This window comes from Pan paniscus, chromosome 8 (assembly GCF_029289425.2).
Source record: "Pan paniscus chromosome 8, NHGRI_mPanPan1-v2.0_pri, whole genome shotgun sequence".
NCBI lineage: Eukaryota > Metazoa > Chordata > Mammalia > Primates > Hominidae > Pan > Pan paniscus.
This window is the reverse complement of record NC_073257.2, coordinates 38,403,950-38,425,978: the sequence shown is the minus strand read 5'-3', so window position 1 is coordinate 38,425,978 and position 22,029 is coordinate 38,403,950. Positions and strand designations below refer to the sequence as shown.

Sequence of the window (22,029 nt, the reverse complement as noted above, 5' to 3'; positions counted from 1 at the left end):
GATGATTTATATTTTCGTTTCTCTTGGGTATAAATCTGAATAAAATTGTGGGGTCATATGTTAATTTTATGTTTCACTTTTTGAGGATCTATCAAACTGTTTTTCAAAGTAGCTGCACCATTTTAGATTCCCAATGTATGAGGGTTTCTATTTCTCCATATCCTTACCAACACTTGTTATGTTCAGTTTTTTTTTTTCTTAAACATTGTTGTCCTCATGCATGTAAAGTGGGATCTTGTGATCTTGATTTACATTACCTTAATGACCAACGATGTCGAACATATTTTTATGTGGTCATTGGCTATTTTCATATCTTCTTTTGAGAAATGTTTATTCAAGTCCTTTAACCACTTTTAAATTTGTTTGTTTGTCTTTCTGTTGCTAAGTTGCGAGAGTTCTTTATATAGTCCACATATGACACCATTATCAGATATAAGATTTGCAGATATGTTCTGTCATTCAGTAGGCAGTGTTTTTACTCTTTTGATAGTGTCATTTAATGGACAATAGTTTTTAATTTTGATGAAGTCTAATTTATCAATTTTTTCTTTTATTACCATGTTTTTGGTGTCAGATATAGAAATCTACTGTTTTCTTCTAAGAGTTTTATTGTTTTAGTGGTTATATTTATGTAATTAATCTATTCTGTATTAATTTTTGTATATGAAGTAAAGTAGGAGTCCAAATTTATTCTTTAGCATGTGGATGTCCAGTTGTCCCAACATTATTTGTTGAAAATACTTTTCTTTCCCCATTAAATGATCTTTGCACGCTTGTTGAAAGTCAGTTGTCCATAGATATTTGGGTTTATTTCTAGACTCTCAATTTTATTCCATTGTTGTGTGTGTAGAATTTTATATTACCATAGAGTTGAAGTAAGTGTTAAAATTGAGAAGTTTTAGTCTTTCAAATTTGTTTTGCTTTTTTCAATATTGTTGTAGCTATTTGAGATCCTCTTCAATTCCATAGAAGTTTGAGGACTGTCTGTCCCATTTCTGAATAAAAGGTTGTTGGAATTTTTATAGGAATTACATTTGATCTGTAGATCACTAATGCTGCTAAAACTAATGCTGCTAAAATATCTTAATATTAAGTCTTTTAATCTATAGATGAATAATGTCTTTCTTTTTATTTAGGTCTTCTTTATTTTTTTCAATGTTTTGTAGTTTTAGGTGTATGAGTCTTTCACCTCCTTGGTTACATTCACTCTTAGGTATTTTATTCTTTTGGATGCTACTGTAAATAGAATTATGTTCTTAATTTTGAAAAGTTCAACTTACCTATTTTTCTTTCTTTCTTTTTTTTTTTTTGAGATGGAGTCTTACTCTGTTGGAAAGGCTGGAGTGCAGTGATACAATCTTGGCTCACTGCAACCTCTGTCTCCCGGGTTCAAGAGATTCTCCTGCCTCAGCCTCCTGAGTAGCTGGGATTACAGGCATGCACCACCACATCCAACTAATTTTTGTATTTTTAGTAGAGACAGGGTTTCATCATGTTGGCTTGGCTGGTCTTGAACTCCTGAGCTCAGGTGATCCACCCGCCTCGGCCTCCCAAGTGTTGGGATTACAGGCGTGAGCCACTGCACCCAGCCCCTTACCAATTTTTCTTTCATGGATTTTCCTTTTGATATTATCTCTAAAACCTCTCTATTAGTCCATTCTCATGTTGCTAATAAAGACATACCCGAGACTGGGTAATTTATAATGGAAAGAGTTTATTTATTTGTTTGTTTATTTATTTATTTTTAGTAGAAACGGGGTCTCACCATGTTGGCCAGGCTGGTCTCGAACTCCTGGCCTCAAGTGATCTGCCCCGCCTCGGCCTCCCAAAGTGCTGGGATTACAAGCATGAGCCACCATGCCTGGCCAGGAAAGAGTTCTAATTGACTCACAGTTCTTCAGGGCTGGGGAAGCCTCAGGAAACTTACAATCATGGCAGAAGGAAAAGCAAACGTGTCCTTCTTCACATGATGGCATGAAGGAGAGGTGCCAAGAAGAAGGGAGAAATGCCCCTTATAAAACCATCAGATCTCATGAGAACTGACTATCATGAGAACAGCAGCATAGGGTAACACTAACATTTTCCTACAGAATTGCATATGGATGTCCAGCTGTTCCAGGACTTGATCTTGAAAAGACTAACCTTTCTGCATTGAATTTCTTCAGTATCTTTATTAGAAATCCGTTGACTATCTTCATAATTGGTGCTGGGAAAAACACATATTCACATGCAAAACAATGACCTTGGATCTTTATCTTATATTGCATATAATAATTGACTCAAAATGGATCAGAAACCTAAGTAGAAATGTAGAAATTATAAAACACCTAGAAGAAAACACAGAGCAAAAGCTTCATAACATTAGATCTGGCAGTGATTTATTGAAAATGCCAACAAAATCACAGGCAACAAAAGAAAAAAATAGATACACTGGACTTCATCAAAATTAAAAGATTTTACACATTAAAGGACACTGTTGAGAAAGCAAAAAAAAAAAAAAAAAAAACAACAACCCATAGAATAGGAGAGAGATTTTGAAAATCAATATATGATAAGGAACTTTTAGGCAGAATATATAAAGAACTCCTGCAACTCAACAATAACAGAAAAATAATACCCAGCCCAATTAAAAAATGGACAAAGGACTTGATTAGACATATCTCAAAAGAAGATACACAAATGGTCAACAAGCACGTGAAAAGATGCTCAACATCAGTTCTCATTAGGGAAATGCAAATCAAATGCACAATGAAATATTACTTTATACTATTAGTATGGCTATTATATATTTTTAAAAAGAAAAATAAATGTTGGTAAAGATTTTGAGAAACTGAAGCTCTTATGCATTGTGGTGGGAATGTAAAATGATGCAGCTGCTGTGAAAGACAGCTTGACAGTTCCTCAAAAATTAAACATAGAATTGACATATGATCCAGTAATTCCGCTCCTAAGTATATACCCCAAACAATTCAAAGCAGTGCTCAAATAGACATTATACACCAATGTTCATAACATCATCATTTACAATAGCCAAAAGATAGAAACAACCCCCAAATATCCATCAGCTGATGAATGGATAAACAATGTGGTATAGACATACCATGGACTATTATTCATGCTTGAAAAGAAATAAAATTCTGATCCATGTTATAACATGGATTAACCTTGAAAACATTACAGTAAGTGAAATAAACTAGGCACAAAGGACCCATATTGTATTATTCCACTCATATTAGGCACTGAGAAGGGGCAAATTCATAGAAACAGAAAGTTCAATAGTGGTTACCAGAGACTGAGGGCAAGGGGGGAATGAAAATTTATTGTTGATAATAGGTACAGAGTTTCTGTGTGAGGTGATGAAAAATTCTGGAACTGGATAATGGTGATAGTTATACAACATTGTTTATTCTTAATGCTTCTGAACTGTGCACTTAAAAATGGTTAAAATGGTAAATATTATATACATTTTAGCACACAAAAAACCTCTTGACTATATTTGTGTGAATTTATTTCTGGAAGATGTATTCTGTCTCATTCATTGATGTGTCTATTCTTACATCAATACCACGTCTTGATTGCTGTAGCTTTACTTGAAATCAGGAAGTGTGAGTCCTTTCACTTAGTTCTTGAGTCTTGTGCTCCACATGATTTTTCAGTCATTCATGTCATTTTGCTTGAATAAAATGATAGAAATAGAGTATTTGTTACCTGCAGGTTATTACTGAAAAAGTACACACTACACGTTTCTATTTCCGTGGCATTCTACAATAGCCCAAACCAATCTACGATAGGAAAATATCAGAACAGTGATTGCCCGGACAGTAGGGGCAGGGCTGGACTGGCGATTGCATGGTGTAAATAAAGAGCTGATAACAGAATCTTCCTTACCCCAAATTCTGCAACCTGACTGGAAACAATGGTTCGTATAGCAAACTGAGAAACAGTGATGCAGGAGATGGAAAAAAATTATTTAGGCAGATAGTGAGGATAAAAGAGTCCTCGGCAAGGCTTCCCTGTTAACAAAAAGCAGCTCAAGAAATTATTTTTTTCTAACAAAGAGCAGCCTGAAAAATCAAGCTGCAAACATAGATAAGCAAGCTGGAAGCTTGCACGGGAGAATGCCGGCAGCTGTGCCAATAGAAAAGGGCTACCTGGTGGCCAGGCATATCCAACACGGAGGTTCCATCTTCCCTTTTTTGTTACCACATGTGCAATAAAGAGATGGGCAACATGGCGCTGGCCAGGCAGAGAACCCATCTGCATAGTAAAAGATTAGGGTGAGGGCAGACAGCTTTTCATGCCCTCTGCTAATGACACACCCAGCCCTAACCAGTTTTTCTCACCCTATGCAAATGGCATACCTGGTCCAACCAATCTTTTGTGCCCTATCTAAATCAGACATCGCCTCTACAGGCTCATCTATAAAACCCTTTTCACCTTGGAACTGGCAACCCATTTTCTTGGGACCCCTCTCTGCAGCAGAGAGCTCTTCTCTTTTTTTCGCCTATTAAATTTCTACTCTGAAGCTCACTCTTTGTGTGTTCACGTGCTAGTTTTTCGTGGCCTTGAGACAACGAATCTCGGGTATCACCCCAGACAAGGAAGCCGCTTCAGCAGTACCTTCAGAGAAGTTGTAGGAAAACTAGAAGAATGTGGTCTCAAAAAAGTCAAAACAAGCTTTCTTTTTTGTTGCTTGTTTTTTTTGTTGTTGTTTGTTTTGTTTTGTTTTTCTTTTTTTTCTTTTTTTTAAAAAGAGGTGACTCGTAGTGTCAAAATCTTTGGACACGTTGTGTATGTTCAGGAGCGTGCACTCTCCAGGAGATTTAACAAGAAGGAAGTTGTTGCTAATCTGGGAGAGCCATTAATGAAGTCCTCAGGCTTTAGGAGCATGGCAGGACATCTTAGAGAAACTTAAGTCTGTGATTTCTGAAAGTCTGACAAGAAAGCCTTAAGCAAGGAAAGTAATTTTCAGAAATAATAAAGTGTGGCTGCCTGGAATATTAGTTCTGATTTCTGAACAGGTTTCTTACGTGATAAAAACAACCCAAACTGTCTCCCTTTCTGTGCCCGTACTCCTACATCTTACAAAAAATCTCTCATAATAATCGGGAATGCTACTTAAGAAGCTCTATGTATAACCACAGCTGATGACAAAGTAAGGTGTCACATGGTTAAAATATTTTAAGTTTACCTTTCTTCTTAATCTGGAAGGTAACAAGGCCATGACTTCCTTTTTAAAAACATTTTATTTTATTTTAAGTTCCAGGACACATGTGCAGGATGTCCAGGTTTGTTTCATAGGTAAATGTGTGACATGGTGGTTTGCTGCACCTATCAACCCATCACCTAAGTATTAAGCCCAGCATGCATTAGCTGTTTATCCTGATGCTCTCCATCCTCCCATCTCACCACCAGGCCCTGGTGTGTGTTGTTCCCCTCCCTGCATCCATGTGTTCTCATTTTTCAGCTCCCATTTATGAGTGAGAACATGTGGTGTTGGTTTTCTGTTCCTGTGTTAGTTTGCTGAGGATAATGGCTTCCCATTTCATCCATGTCCCTGCAAAGGACATGATCTCATTCCTTTCTATGGCTGCATAGTATTCCATGGTGTATATGTACTACATGATTTCTTTATTTGCTGTAACTCCTCCTTCCAGAAAGAAGAGCCATTTCCTCCCACTAGAGTAGGATATCTTTCCGTGATGAAAAATTATTCTTATTTTCGAACAATTACATATCATCTGGGAGCAAGATAGCAGGATCTTTACTGTTTTAGATGTGACATTCTGAAATAAAACAAAGGGTAGACTACTCTGCTGGTCTCTAAACACCCTCTATGGCACAGCCCTGTTCCTCCACGGCATGGGTTTAATTTTTGGATGCCTCAATCTGTTATTTTTATGAGATTAAAGCCTCAGACTCTAAATGCATCTCTCTCTAGGTAACAATCCTGAATTTATTTACTAGTCTCTAAGAATCCTGCAAATGTTTATGGTATGTATCTTTCTGGGTCCCCTTTCCTCATCCACAGCCCAAGGAAGATTGCTAGGAGTCATTAAGAATGTCTGGATGCTGCTTTCAGTCTGTGTTTTGACCTGGTAAAGGCAGGGCAACAATTGATACATAATATTTTTACGTATGTACAGAGTACATGTGATATTTGCTTCATGCATAGAATGTGAAATGATGAGGTCACGGTATTTGGGGTACCCATCACCTTGAGTATTTATCATTCATATGTGTGGGGGGACATTTCAAGTTCTGTCTTCTAGCTACTCTGAAATATACGATACACCGTTGCTAACTATAGCCATCCTACTCTGCTACCAAAGATTTGAACTTTCAACCATGGAAAAGCCCTACTTCTCAGTCCAAAGAGATTTTTAAGGTAAAGCTTCGAAATAAAAAAACAACTAGCCAGGTGCCGTGGCTCATGCCTGTGATTCCAGCACTTTGTGGGGCCAAGATGGGTGGATCCCTTGAGCTCAGGAGTTAGAGACCAGCCTGGGAAACAGAGTGAAGCCCCATCTCTACAAAAAATACAAAAATTAACAGGCATAGCAGCATGCGCTTGTAGTCCCAGCTACTCAGGAGGCTGAGGTGGGAGTATCACTTTAGCCCAGGAGGTTGAGTCTGCAGTGAGCTATGATTGTGCCACTGCACTCCAACCTGGGCAACAGAGCAAAATCTTGTCTGAAAAACAAAACAAAACCACCACCACAACAATAAGCAACTATCAGTCATTTCATCTGCTCCTTGGTAATCTTAACTCTCTTTTAACTTTATGTTTGCTGTGTTTATAATAGTAATAATCATCAGTGTTATTAGCACTAATATTCATTGACCACATACCATGTCTCAGGTATTGTTTTAAGTACTTTATCCATTTTATATTAAAAAAAAGAGGTAGGTAAAATTATTATCCTCTTTTATAGATAAAGAAACTGAGACCTAGAGTTTGTTAGGTAATGTACTTGTTGGGTGATAGAGTACCACCCAGAGGGTGGGGACGCTCAGTCCTGGATTCCCTTTGTCTTAACTACAGCTGGCCCCTGATTTTGCTCTCTTCCCATGTGCAAGTGACTGGGGGAATGATGCTTGCACCCCCGGACAACATCAAGGAGCAAGAGGTCAGGGACCAAGGAAGAAGCAGCCTCCTGTTCTGTAGGCTATGCAAAACTAAGCCAGGTGAAGGCCAGGTGCAGTGGCTCATGCCTGTAATCCCAGCACTTTAGGAGGCCGAGGTGGGCGGATCACCTGAGGACAGGAGTTCGAGACTGGCCAACATGGTGAAACCCCATCTCTATTATGGTGGCACGTGCCTGTAATCCCAGCCACTTGGGAGGCTGAGGCATGAGAATTGCTTGAATCCAGGAGGCGGAGGTTGCAGTGAGCCTAGATCACGCCACTGCACTCCAGCCTGGGTGACAGAAGGAGACTTCATCTCAAACAAAACAAAACAAAACAAAACAAAACAAAACAAAACAAAAACTTAGCCAGGTGAAGAAGATTACTAGAGGTGCCAGGCCAGAAACTGCATGGCAGCGTCATTTCTCCCAGAGTGCCAGCCTCTGGTTTCATGTATTTGTGTATACTGTTGGGGCTCAGAAAACATGCTAGAAATGGAACCAAAGAAGCAGTGTCAAGATCTCTCTAACCTCCCCTCCAATCCGTTCAATCTTCTCTCTCTCCCAAACACAAGATGAGGCTGTTCTCTGAAGTCCCCTTGTTAACCTAGAAACTAGGCTTCAAAAGAGAACACAATTGGAACCCTTGCATCTGTCCCCTGAAATTTCATTAACCAGAGAAGATTAAAACTCATCACAGAGGAAGAGATGGGAAGTTAAACACCATACCTGGAATGCAAATGAACTTTGTCTCAAACTGTTATCTGTTCTCTGTTACCTCTCAGTTCTAAAGAGCATCATTTACAAGATAAATATCTGCCTCCTGGGTCCCTTCAGACCTCCCTAAAAATCATTTTCTCCTACAGACTCTCACCTCCTCTTCCCCTCTGAAGAAGAGTATATAAGAATCTGGACCTCATTGGGTTATTGGGAATTCATTCTCCTGGGATTCCCCAGTGCTATGCATGTTAAAATAAATTTGTATGCTGTTTTTTCCTATTAATTGGCCTCTTGTCAGTTCATTTTCAGTGGACCTTCAGAGGGAGAAGGGGGAAGCTTTCCCTCTTCACCTCTACAACACTCCAGAGGCTGAAACCAGCACCGAAGATGCCAGAGAAGTGAGGAAACAAAAAATAAACAAAGTGAAGGAAGGAAGGGAGGGAGGGTGAGAGAGAAGAAAGAGAGAGAGTGAAGGAGGAAGACAGAAAGGGAGGGAGGGAGAGAAGAAAGAGTGGGACGAGGTGTGTATTAGTCCATTTTCATGGTGCTAATAAAGACATACCTGAGACTGTGTAATTTATAACAGAAAGAGCTTTAATGGACTCACAGATCCACATGGCTGAGGAGGCCTCATAATCATGGCAAAATGTGAAGGAGGAGCAAAGGCACGTCTTACATGGCAGCAGGCAAGAAGGCATGTGCAGAGAACCTGCCGTTTATAAAACCATCAGATTTCATAAGACTTATTCACTATCACAGGAACAGCATGGGAAGACCCACCCCCATCATTCAATTACCTCCCACTGGGTTCCTCCCACAACATGTGAGAATTATGGGAGCTATAATTCAAGATGAGATTTGGGTGGGGACACAGCCAAACCATATTAAGGAAGTGGGGAGAGAGGAAAGAAGGAAGGAAGAGAGAGAGAGAGAGGAAAGAAAGATAGAAAGAAAGAAAGAGAAAAAGAAAGAAAGAGGGGAGGGAGTGGGAAAATAAAGGGAGGGAGGGAAGAAAGAAAAAAGACAGAGGGAGGAAGGAAGATGGGAAGAAAGAGAGAAAGAAGGAGAGTTAAAGGGAGAGAGACGGAGGGATGTTGTACCTTTTAGTGAACTCATGGCTGGGACCCTTTCTCTGTCTAAGTCCAGTGAATTCCTGTTGTGACAAATGTTTCCTTTGTTGAAAATAGGGAAAACTTTTTGTTCAGGTATTAGGTACTCAGGATAACTACTTTTGTTCTTAGCAAACTCATGAAAACTTGGGTTTGCTAGGTTTTGGAGGGAGAGAACAGGTCAAATGCTAACATAATTCCTTAGCCTTGTGGAAAGAAAAAGGAGCAAGCCGTGTTGTTGAGTAGACTGCCATCTAGTGGCCTCGAATGGACACATTTACATGTCAAAAGCTATCATGCCGGAGTGAAAGATGAAAAACAGTGGGACAAGAAGTATCCAACAGAGAAGCCTTGGCAAATTCCATCTCAGTCTCTTTTGGTTCATTTTCTCGGATATATTTTTGTAAATGTAGTTGGAAATTTATCATTCAAAATGCAAAATGTTGTTTTCGTAAATGCCACGTTTAGAAATTATGATTAATGACACATTATTTTCTATCACAGATCACATATATGTTAGAAAGAAAGTAACAATTTAATTATATGTATAGAGGTCGGGCACAGTGGCTCACTCCTGTAATCCCAGCACTTTGGGAGGCCAAGGCAGGCAGATCACTTGAGGTCAGGAGTTCAAGACCTGCCTGGCCAACATGGTGAAACCCCGTCTCTACTAAAAATACAAAAATTAACTGGGTATGGTGGTACGTGCCTGTAATCCCAGCTACTTGGGAGGCTGAGGCACGAGAATTGCTTGAACCGGGAGGCGGAGGTTGTAGTGAGCCGAGATCGTGCCACTGCACTCCAGCCTGCGCGACAGAGCAAGATTCTGTCTCAAAATAAATAAATAAATAAATAAAAATAAGTAAATAAAAATAAAAATATATACAGAGAGTATCATCAATGAAGTTAGGGACTTTTTTGTCCCTAACTTCAGTGGGCCACAGATTCCAACAAATTTCTGTAAGGTGGAGCACAAATAGACAGACGGTCATTCAGATAGAGAGCATTGATGACATCACGCTCTTCATTTGATGGTATATTATTATCGCAGGGCCACGGGAAACTTCCCTTTCATTCTCTGATGGTTCACTGAAAGTCAACTGACAAAAGGCAGATTAATGAGAGAAAAGGCATACAAATTTATTAGATCATAGTTTTATGTGACATGGGAGCCTTCAGAATGAAGATCCAAAGATATAGAGGAAATTGTTCGTTTTTATGCTTAGGTCCATCACAATATGGACAGCCCTGTAGAAACAGGATTGGGCCATAGGTTCTGGTCTAATGCTGACAGACTGAGTGAGGAAACCCAGCAAGGCCGGTCTGCCTAGATTCTTCTTGGCCTCTGTGTGCCACGTTTCTTCCTTCTGGTTGTGGGGCAGGACCCTCTCTGGAACGGGGCTATTATGAGCTACCATCAAATAAGGTAGGTCAGACAATTTATTTATGGCCAGTTTTTGCATAGAAAGTCATTGAGCCTGGGGAGTGGTGGCTCACACCTGTAATCCTACCACTTTGGGAGGCTGAGGCAGGAGAATCCCTTGAGCCCAGGAATTCAAGGCCAGCCTGGGCAACATAGTGAGACCCTGTCTCTTTTTTTTTTTTTTTTTAAAGAAAAATTAAAAAAAAAAAAGATGTTGGGGGAGGCAGAGTAATAATTTTCGGTTTTATTGTTGGCGTCAGGGAAAAGAGGTTCTGGTTTCTATAACCCACACTGGGAAAGAGATAATCTTTCTTTCTCATTCTTTCTGTCTTTCTTTTCTTTCTTTCTCTTTGCTTCCTTTCTTTCTTTTTCTTTTCTTTCTTTTTTCTTTCCTTCCTTCCTTCCCTCCTTCCTTCCCTCCTTTCTCTTTCTTTTCTTCCTTCCCTCCTTCCTCTTCCTTCCTTCCTCTTTCTTTCCTTCCTTCCTTTCTTTCCTTCCATTTTTTTCTTTCTTTCTTTCTTTCTTTCTTTCTTTCTTTCTTTCTTTCTTTCTTTCTTTCTTTCTTTCTTTCTTTCTTCTTTCTTTCTCTCTCTCTCTCTCTCTCTCATCTCCCCCTTCCTCCCTCTCTCTCTCTACCACGCTGCACTAACTTTTGCATTCTTAGTAGATAGGGGGTTTCGCTTTGTTAGCCAGTCTGGTCTCAAACATCTGATCTCAGGAGATCTGCCCGCCCTGGCCTCCCAAAGTGTTGGGATTGCAGGCGTGGGCCACCGCGCCTGGCCAGAGATAGTCTGGGTCCTATTTGTAGCCCCAGGGAGAATGAGAGGTCAGAGTCAGGAGGCAGCAGAAAGTCAGAGAGAAACTTTTGTTTCTGAGGCCTGGATTCTGGAGTATCCTTTCCTGAGCTCCTGCGTGATCACACCCACGTAAAGCTCCTTGCTCTTTTGTTTCCTTTTATCCCCATTCCCCATGCTCTCTCCTCTCTTTCTCAAATAGGCTTAAGGACCTCACTCTTGAAAATGAATGAATAACCAAACATCATGAGATCATCCTTATGGAGTTAGACTGTGGGATGCATTACAAGAGTCCCAGCTATTCTTGCCTCCCTCCTGTGTTATATTTAAAACGAGTTTTTTCACACTTTGCCTATAATAGTGTTGCTTCTAAGATGTAGTATAATCTATATCATCTCTACTTTTCCATTTGCTTGTGCTAGACCTCTGAGCTCGACCACAATCTTCTTTTGCCCTTTATCTCTTCCTTTGCCTGAAGAATGTTGTCAGGTACTTTAATATGTTAGAAAAACATGAATCTGTTTCTATTTTTCATCTATATATCACCAAACCAAGAGTAGTCAGTGCATTTATTAATCAAAAATTAATAGAATGCATATGTGTGGGTCTATTTCTGGACTCTGAGTCACTGATCTGACTCTCTTTTTCTATGAAAATACCACCTCATCTTGATTACTTTGGCTTTAAGTCTTGAAATTTGGTGCAGAGTCTTTTCAATTTGTTGTTTTTTTAAAGGTTGCTTTAATGATTTTAGGTCCTTTGCATTGCTATATAGATTTTAGAAACAGCTTGTTAATTTCTATGTAAGGAAAAGTCTTCTAGGAATGTGTTGAGACTGCATTGAAGACACAGATTAATTAGGGAAGAATTTCACATTTTAGGAATATTTAGTTTTCTAATTCATGCACGTGGCTCTCCATTTATTGATGTCTGCTTTGATTTCTCTGGGGAATCTTTGTAATTGTCTAGTATAAAGATATTTTAAGACTTTAAACATAGTATTTTATATACTTGTCTCTATGGTAAGTAGCATAATCTTAGATTTTATTTTTTGAGTTGTCTAATGCTAGCCTATAGAAAAACAATTGATTGTTGTATTTTGACCATGTACTTTGTGATCTTGCTAAATTCACTGAATTCTGGTAAGTTATTTGTAGATTCCTTAGGATTCTTTTCATGCGCGTCTGTGTGAAGAGACCATCAAACAGGCTTTGTGTGAGCAACAAGGCTGTTTATTTCACCTGGGTGCAGGCGGGCTGAGTCTGAAAAGAGAGTCAGTGAAGGGAGATAGGGGTGGGGCCGTTTTATAGGATTTGGGTAGGCAAAGGAAAATTACAGTCAAAGGGGGGTTGTTCTCTGGCGGGCAGGAGTGGGGGTCACAAGGTGCTCAGTAGGGGAGCTTTTGAGCCAGGATGAGCCAGGAGAAGGAATTTCACAAGATAATGTCATCAGTTAAGGCAGGAACAGGCCATTTTCATTTCTTTTGTGGTGGAATGTCATCAGTTAAGGCAGGAACCGGCCATCTGGATGTGTACGTGCAGGTCACAAAGGATATGATGGCTTAGCTTAGGCTCAGAGGCCTGACAATTCTCTACATAAATATCACATCATCTGCAAACAAACACAGTTTTACTTCCTTCTTTCCAAACTTTCTTCCTCCCTCCCTTTCTTCCTTCTGTCTCTTTTAAAATTGTTTATTTGTTTAAGTTTACCTTATTTTAGTAGCTCTAACCTCTTGTATAATGTTGAATTGAAGTGGTGAGAGCAGATATTCTTGATTTTTTTCCTCCAAATTAAGAAGGAAATAGTTCATTATTTCATCATGTATGTTAACAGTAGTGGTTTTCCTACTGACCATTATGACGTTGAGGAAGTTCACTTCTATTCCTAGTTTGCTATGAGTTTTTGTCACGAATGACGTTAATTTAGTCAAATGTTTTTGTTCATATATTAAGATAATCGTGTTGTTTTTCCTCCCTCATCTGTCAATGTAGTGAATTATCTGAGTGGTTTTCTATTGTTAAATCAGCTTTGCATTCCGTGGATAAACTCTCCTTGGTCATGACGTAATATTATTTTTATATACTGCTGGATTTGATTTTCCAATATTGTTAGGAACTTTTGCATTTATGTTCATGAGAGACATTTTCTGAAATTTTCTTTTCTGATTTGTCAGATTTTGGTATCAGAGTGATGCTGGCCTCATAAAATGAGTTGGGAAGTGTTCCTTTTTCTATTTTGTGAGGGTTTTGGTAAGATTGATTCTTATTTCAGTGTTTGATAGAATTCACCATCTGAAACTGCCTAGGACTGTATCCTTTATGGAAATGTTAGTTATTGTAAATTAAATTTCTTTAGTAGATACTGGGTATTCTGATTCAATATTACTTCCTGGATCAATTTTGAAATATGTCATTTAATTTAAATTGACATATTTATTAGCATATAATTGTCCATAATATTTTTTATTATCCTTTTCATGTTTGTAGGATAAGCAGTTATATTTCCTCTTTCATTCCTAATTCTAGATATTTTGTATGTGTGTGACTGGTTTTTTATGAGTTTATTAATGCAATTACTCTTTTCAAAGGAATAATTTTTGGCTTTATTATTTTTTCTTTATTTCTTATTTCATTGCTTTCTGCGTTTATCTGTATTATTTTCTTTCTACTACTTAATTTGGTTCAATTTGAATTTTTCAGCATCCTGAGAAGAAATATAACTGATATAAATTTTTTCTTTTCTAAATATTTAAAGTGATAAACTTCCCTCTAAGCATTGCACCTCAGATTTTGCTATGTTGTATTTTCTATTCTCATTCAGTTCAAAATATTTTCTAATTTCATCTGTAATTTTATTAACATCAATTAGCTTTTTAAAAAATGAAATGTGGACATTTTCTAGATGTTCTTTTCTTATTGGTTTCTGATTTAGGGCCATTATTGGAGAATATAGTCAGTAAAATTGTAATCTTTTAAAATGTATTAAGACTTTTAAAGTCTGATATATGGTCAATAGTGGTTCCATGTACAGCTAAAAGTATTTATATTCTGAACTTGTGTATTAGCTCAGGCTGCCATAAAAATACAATAGCTTAAATAAAAGAAATTGGCCGGGTGCAGTGGCTCATGACTGTAATCCCCACACTTTCAGAGGCCAAGGCGGGCAGATCACCTGAGGTTGGGGGTTTGAGACCAGCCTGGACAACATGGTGAAACCCTGTCTCTACTAAAATACAAAACGTTGCCAGCTGTGGTGGTGCATGCCTGTAATCCCAGCTACTCGTGAGGCTGAGGCAGGAGAATTGCTTCAACCCGGGGAGTGAAGGTTGCAGTGAGCCAAGATCACGCCATTGCACTCCAGCCTGGCCAACAGAGTGAGATTCCATCAAAAAAAAAAAAAAAAAAAAAAAGGAATACATGGATTAGATAGACCTGGAGCCAAAGGAGTTGACCAGCAGTCCCACCTTAACACATGGACAGAGTGTGTGCTGGTTGGTCTCTAAAGTAAAACTGAGGCCTGGGTACTAAGGAATGCAGGCTGTATGGAAAACAGTTGAAAGCCACAGGTGTTCATGACATCTGTACTTTTAACTGTTTTTTTTTTGAAAGAAGATACCTGGATTTCTTCTGTATAAGTAAATAAAAGGAGGTTTGGCCATATTAAATAGCTCAGGCTCTTTCTATTCTGATCGCTTCCTCAAAAAACAGCTTGTGTTTTATCTTTATTCTCCTTGCATATAGCACAATTATACTAACCTACTGTAAGCATTCCGTATATTTGTTCAGTCAAAATACAGTCATCCTTTGGTGTCTGTGGGGGGTTCTAGGACCTCCCACGAATACCCAAATCCACAGATGCTCAAGTCCCTTAAATGCAAATTCTACACCATTGTAAAATGATGTCTTTTTAAGTGTTTATTTGTGGGTGTGTAGACAAAAGGGAAAATAGTAATGTTTGCAAATATGTAGTGTTGCACATAACCTACGCATATCCTCCCAAATCCTCTAAGTCATCTCTAGATTACTTATAATACCTAACACAATGTAAATGCTATGTAAATAATGGTTATACTTATTGTTTAGGGAATAATGACAAGAAGAAAAAGTCTATATGTAAACAGTACAGACGAATTTTTTTTCAGATATTTTTGACCCATGTTTGGTTGAATCCACGGAGGCAGGATGCACCCACATGGAGGAGGATCAACTGTTATCTCATTAAAAAGAATCTTGGCTGGACACAGTGACTCGCGCCTATAATCACAGCACTGTGGGAGGCCAAAGTGGGTGGATTATTGGAGGTCAGGAGTTCAAGAACAGCCTGGACAACATGGTGAAATCCCATCTCTATTAAAAATACAAAATCAGCCGGGCATGGTGGCATGTACCTGTAATCCCAGCTACTTGGGAGGCTGAGGCAGGAGAATCGCTTGAACCTGGGAGGCAGAGGTTGCAGTGAGCCGAGATTGTGCCACTGCACTCCAGCCTGGGCAACAAGAGACTCCGTCTCAATAAATAAATAAATAAATAAATAAAATAATAAAAAAATTTAATAAAATTGGCCACAAGATGTCCCCACAGCTTTAAAAGATACTTTTTCCATCTAGACAGGCCTTTTCATACTTCAATGGATTGTATGCCCGTAAGAAATCAGTTATTAAACATTCAGAATAGTAGACATCTTCAAACTAGACTTCAAGTAATAGTCCCAAATGCTAAATGTATATTTCTCCTTTAAAGGTTCATATTAAACTATGGTTTCCCTAAATTGCAGGGATTCTTTGAGGCCACCTTGAATTATTTTTTATTTATTTATTTATTTTTTTTGAGACAGAATCTCGCTCTTGTTGCACTGGCTGGCGTGCAATGCAGTGGCGCGATCTGGACTTACTGCAACCTCTGCCTCCTGGGTTCAAGCGATTCTCCTGCCTCAGCCTCCCCAGTAGCTGGATTTCAGGCACGTGCCACCATGCCCAGCTAATTTTTGTATTTTTAGTGGAGACGGGGTTTCACCATGTTGTCCAGGCTGGTCTAGAACTCCTGACCTCAGGTGATCCACTCGCCTTGGCCTCCCAAAGTGCTGGGATTACAGGTGTGAGCCACCATGCCTGGCCTTGAATTCTTAAGTGAGTGGAAAATGCTACTGCTGTCACATGGTGTTTACAGCTCTATTATGGTCTGTAAAAGCTAATTAAAACTGAAGAAGGGTGAAAGAAAAGTATGTCCTGTCAATGTTTACTGCAAGATAAAAGAGGAATATAAAAATATTGTATTTGTTTTGTTATAAACATGTGCTCTGGAGACTGCTGAGTGAGTCTAGACTGCAATTTTAGAGACTTCCATCACATTTACCAAACACATTGAAATTGGGGTTACTCTGAGCTACCAACAAGGACTGGTTCTCTTCCCTGCGGGTACATTGCAGACACCCAAATCATTACAGGCAGTCTAACTTGTTGCTTCAAGGATCTTTTAAGTGGAAAACATTCTGGAAATAACCTCTAAACATCACGTATACTTGAGTTGGAGGGGCAAAAACAGATAGGCTAGAAGGACTGGAAAAGTTCTAGAGGCAAATTTTTATGATAACATATAGAAGAAGACATACAGGAGAACAAGAGGTTTTCTTTAGTTGACTTAGAAAGTTTTCTTTTTGAAAAATGCTTTTGATTTAATTACTGATTAAGAGTAACATTACAGAAAATATAGTAATCCCCTCTTATCTGACGGTGATATGTGCCAAGCCCACTAGTGGATGCCTGAAACCATGGATAGTGCTGAATGCCATATACATGACTATAGTATACTATATATACTACTGTATGTTTTTCTCTTATACATGCATACTTATGATAAAGTTTAATTTATAAATTAGGCACAATAAGAAATTAACAACCATAGCTAATAATAAAATAGAACGATTATAACAATATACTGTGATAACATGTATATGAATGTGTTGTCTCTCTCAAAATATCATATTGTACTGTACTTATCTATTTTTGGACCACAGTTGACTGTGGGTAACAGAAACCATGAACAGTGAAACTGTGGACAGAGGAGGAGGCCACTGTGTAGGTACATGTTGACTGAGTCTCTATTTTAAAATGGACAGGATGAGTGATGTGGTTTGGATCTGTGTCCTCACAAAATCTCATGTCAAATTGTAATCCCCAGTGTCGGAGGTGGGTCCTGGTGGGAGGTGATTGGATTGGGGGGGGAATTTCTCATGAATACTTTAGTACCGTCGTCCCCTTGGTGCTATTCTCATGATGGTGAGTTCTCACGATACCTTGTTGTTGAAACGTGTGCGGCACCTTCCCCCCACTCTGTCTCGCCCTGCTCCTGCCATGTAAGACGTGACTGCTTCCCTTTCACCTTCTGCTGTGATCATAAGTTTCCTGAGGCCTCCTCAGAAGCTAAGCAGATGCCAGCACCATGCTTCCTGTACAGCCTGTGGAACTGGGAGCCAATGAAACCTCTTTTCTTTATAAATTACCCAGTTTCAGGTATTTCTTTAGAGCAATGTGAGAACAGACTGATACAGTGAGAGACTTAAATGTTCTCATTATTTTTTGTAATCCACTGACAGGCAGTGTTATAGGTTTATATGTGTCCCCTGCTAAATTCATATGTTGAGGTCCTAACTTCCAGTACCTCAGATGGTGACCTTATTTGGAAATAGGGTCATTGCAGATGTAATTAGTTAGATGAGGTCATGCTGGAGTAGGGTGGGCTCTTAATCCAATATGAGTGGTGTTCTTATAAAAAGGGGAAATTTGGACACAGAAATTCACCCAGGGAGAATGACATGTTATTCAGCCGCAAGCCAGGGAACTACCAGAAGCGAGGAGAGAGGTCGAAAACAGATTCTTTCCTAACATCTTCAGAAAGAACCAACCCGGCCAATGCCTTGATCTCCAGGACTATGAGACAATGCATTTCTGCTGTTAAGCATACAATTTGCAGTGCTTTGTTATGGCAGCCCTAGCAAAGCAATGCAGGCAGTAATTGACTTAAGGAACTGGTTCATGTTCATAAAAACATAAACAGTATGTCGATTGATTATGTTGCTAATTGCCTTTCTTTTTATTGATAGATATCCTCATTTGGTATTTAGTCATTATGTAGCCATGATTTTAATTTAATATTTCCCTGGGAAGCATATGTTAAATAATTTTCTCTAGAGTCATAAGTAGATTTGAGTTTCCAATCCTACTAATTAATATAATTTTAGAATCATCCAGGATATCCACTCTTTTTATAGATGAGGAAATTAAGGTGGAGAGGTTTTAGGACAACGCTTATCTACGTCAGAGTTTTCTGTCCCCAAGGAAGTAAAGTGGGAAACTTTGCATATCTCCTTCATTTTGACTGTTTGTCTCACAATGGAAGGTTAGAGTTTTTAGTCATGGAGGGAAACAGACATAGTCTGGGTACTATTGAAATGTGAGTGATATGGTTTTGCTCTACATCCCCACTCAAATCTCACCTTGAATTGTAGTAATCCCCACGTGTTGTGGGAGAGACCAGGTGGGAGGTAATTGAATCACCAGGACAGGTTTTTCCCATGCTGCTCTTGTAATAGTGAATAAATCTCACGAGATATGATGATTTTATAAAGGGGAGTTCCCCCGCATAAGCTCTCTCTTTCCTGCTGTCATGTAAGACATCCCTTGCTCTTCCACCATGATTGTGAGGCCTCCCCAGCCATGTGGAACTGTGAGTCAATTAAACTTCTTTTCTTTGTAAATTACCCAGTCTTGGGTATGTCTTTATTAGCAGTGTGAGACCAGACTAATACAGTGAGTGCACTATGAGTGCTATGACAAGCAGAGTGTAGATGAAAGAAGACCTAGAAACCCTGAAACCAAGCTTTTATCAGTGACTTATCTAGAGGCAGCACAGAGCCTCCTTATTGTCATCCAGTCTGTCTGTGTTTGGTGTCTTTCCCTTACCTAAGAGTAGATTGAACTATATTTGGGCTGGGCACGGTGGCTTATGCCTGTAATCTCAGCACTTCGGGAGGCTGATGTTGGTGGATCACAAGGTCAAGAGATCAAGACCATCCTGGCCAACGTGGTGAAACCCTGTGTCTACTAAAAATAGAAAAATTAGCCGGGAGTGGTGGCTGGCGCCTGTAGTCCCAGCTACTCGGGGGACTGAGGCAGGAGAATTGCTTGAACCTGGGAGGCAGAGATTGCAGTGAGCCGAGATTGTACCACTGCACTCCAGCCTGGGTAGCAGAGCAAGACTCCGTCTCAAGAAAAAAAAAAAAAAAAAAGAAAACACACACAAAAACCCAAAAACAAAATCTCTTTGCCCAAATTCCAGCCCCTTTCAAGCCTTCTCTGCCATATATATGTGCATTCCACTCTACTCCACCTCTGCTGCCTCCTCGTCTTTGCTTTGCTCAGTCCTACATTTCTGTTACCGATTGAATTGTGCCCTCCAAAATTCATACGTTGAAGTGCTAACCCATGTCCCTCAGAGTGTGACTGTATTTGGATAAGTTATTCAAAGAGGTAATCAAGGTAAAAGGAGACCGCTAGGGTCGGCCCTGATCCCATATGACTGGTGTCTTTATAATAAGACACAGACACTCAGAGGGAGGCCCACGTGATGACACAGGGAGAAGACGGCTGTCTGCAAGCCCCCGCAAGACACCTCCGCAGGAATTTCCCCTCCCACACCTTGATTAGGCTTCTACTCTCCAGGACTGCGAGAACATTAATTTCTGTTGTTTTATGCCACTTAATTTCTGGCACTTTGTTATGACCCCCCAAATGCACTAATATAACTTCCTTGAAGACCCAGTCAGCTTTTAAAAGCCACATTATTTCCCACTCACTCAGGACATAGCATATATTAGACGATTTTTATTTTTACCCTTAGACTTTATCCCCAGTTCCAAGCCTTGGACTTTTGCAGTGCACTGTTGTTGGTAGAGGTAAATCATAAGAAAAACACAAGATTTTACACACACACACACACACACACACACTTCAATATAGCTGAGTTTGTTATTGGATTCTATCTCCAGCTAACATGTTTCATGGAAGAAGTAACCATTGTAAGTTCAATGCTTTTCATCTTTTCTGGAGTCTGGAGCTGGGCCTCCAGTCCCAAGTTCAAAGCATCATCACCTGGTCCCTTCCCAACAGGTAATTGGCACCTCTTAATCACAGGAAATGTGATAAACCTGCCTATCATTCCCTAATGATAGGCGATAAGCGTTGTTGGAAGCATGCTATTTATCCACCCAGGTTATATATTTCCATGATGGCAGAAGTTTTCTGGAAGCCAGGTTTTAATGCAGGCAGACTACTTTAATTTTAAGAGCTGTGGCAGAACCAGCAGTGTGTGGTTGTATCCCATGAGGCCTTTCAGTGTCTCCAAGCACAGGGGTGTATTGAAGGGACCAGGCAGGCCATCTTGGCTTCTGAAAACCTGGTGATGGCCTTGGATTGTTGTAAGAAGTCGAATAACGGTCCTCCAAAGATGTCTGCATCCTGATCTGGAACCTGTGGATATGTTACTTTACATGGCAAAAGGAACTTTGCAGGGAGGTTAAGCTAAGGTTTTTGAGATGAGAGATGATTTTGAATTATCTGGATGGACCCAGTGTGAACAAAGCATCCCTAAAAGCGAAGGAGGGAGGCAGGAGGTGGGGAGCGAGAGATGTGACTGATGGCAGAGAAAAGATCGGAGTGATGAGCCGAAGAATGCAGGTGGCCTCTGGAAGCTGGAAAAGGGAAGGAATGGGTTTTCCCCTGGAATCTCTAGAAGGAATGCAGTTCTGTCCACACCTTGATTTAAGCCCGTAAAACCCATTTTTGACTTCTGACCTCTGGAACCATGAGATAATAAATTTGTGTTGTTTTAAACCACTAAGGTTATGGTAGTTTGTTACTGAAGCCACAGGAAACTAACACAGATGTCCGGTAACTGGGTTGCTCAGCTGTGCCTCTGCGATGCGGGACTTCTAAAACCTGAGCAAAGTGGGAGCCTAGAACCCCAAGCAGCTCCTCTCCAGAGCCCACTCCCCCAGCACACTCGGTTTAGCTCATGATGTCCTGGAAAGACCTTTTCTGTTCTGTGGATGCTTGTAAAAAGCATTTGATTAATCTGATCTAATCGTCTGATCTTTCTAGTCATCTAATAAATCAAACCAGAGCAAACTGGTCTGCTGCCTGCTTGATCTCATTATTGGACTAAATTGATTGATTAATTTGGTAAATGAATTCACAGTGATGCATGAATGGCTGTCAGTGCCTAAACGAATTATCTCATTTAGAAATTATCAGGTTCTTTTCTTTTTCTTTTCAAAACTTTAGGATAAAATGTTAGATACAAAACCAGCTGGGGAGCTGTGTGGTCATTTCATTTTTGCTGTTGAGGAGGGGTGAGGATGTGGAGGCAGCATCAAGAGGAGAGGGGAGGATTAAGCGACCACTGGCCCTGGCTCACTTGTAAGACTACAATAGAGGAAACAGGTGGTGGAAGAAGACATAATGCAAGGACTCAGGGTGACCAGCCCTAAGGTCCTGGATTTCATTCACTTCAGTGCATTTCTAAGACTCTTGTTTGAATTCTATTCCTGGGCAGAGATGCATCATAACTCCATGTATATGATAAATACACTGTGGCCTTCAAGTGAGATTTCTACCTAGGCCCGCCCAACACATCTGAGTCTATACATTTCAATGCCAGTGGGGCCTGGCTGGTACCTACATGAGGGATGTGAGGTCGGTGGAAACTACTGTGAGGTAGTCACTGCCTGCCCTGGGATGCTTACTCCACCCTCGGGCCACCAGTGTTTGACCTCTGGGCATGTGATTAGAGATGACGCAT

At 39.8% G+C, this 22,029-nt stretch overlaps 1 long non-coding RNA gene across 1 annotated transcript in view; it reads right to left on the bottom strand.

Annotated features, from left to right (window-relative positions):
* Positions 1-2,356: 2,356 nt before the first annotated feature.
* Positions 2,357-22,029, bottom strand: part of LOC100991511 (uncharacterized) — a 77,399-nt gene continuing 57,726 nt past the window's right edge. The window contains exon 5 of the long non-coding RNA XR_008619892.2: positions 2,357-3,673. This is a non-coding gene — a long non-coding RNA (uncharacterized LOC100991511). The remainder of the gene's footprint in view (positions 3,674-22,029) is intronic.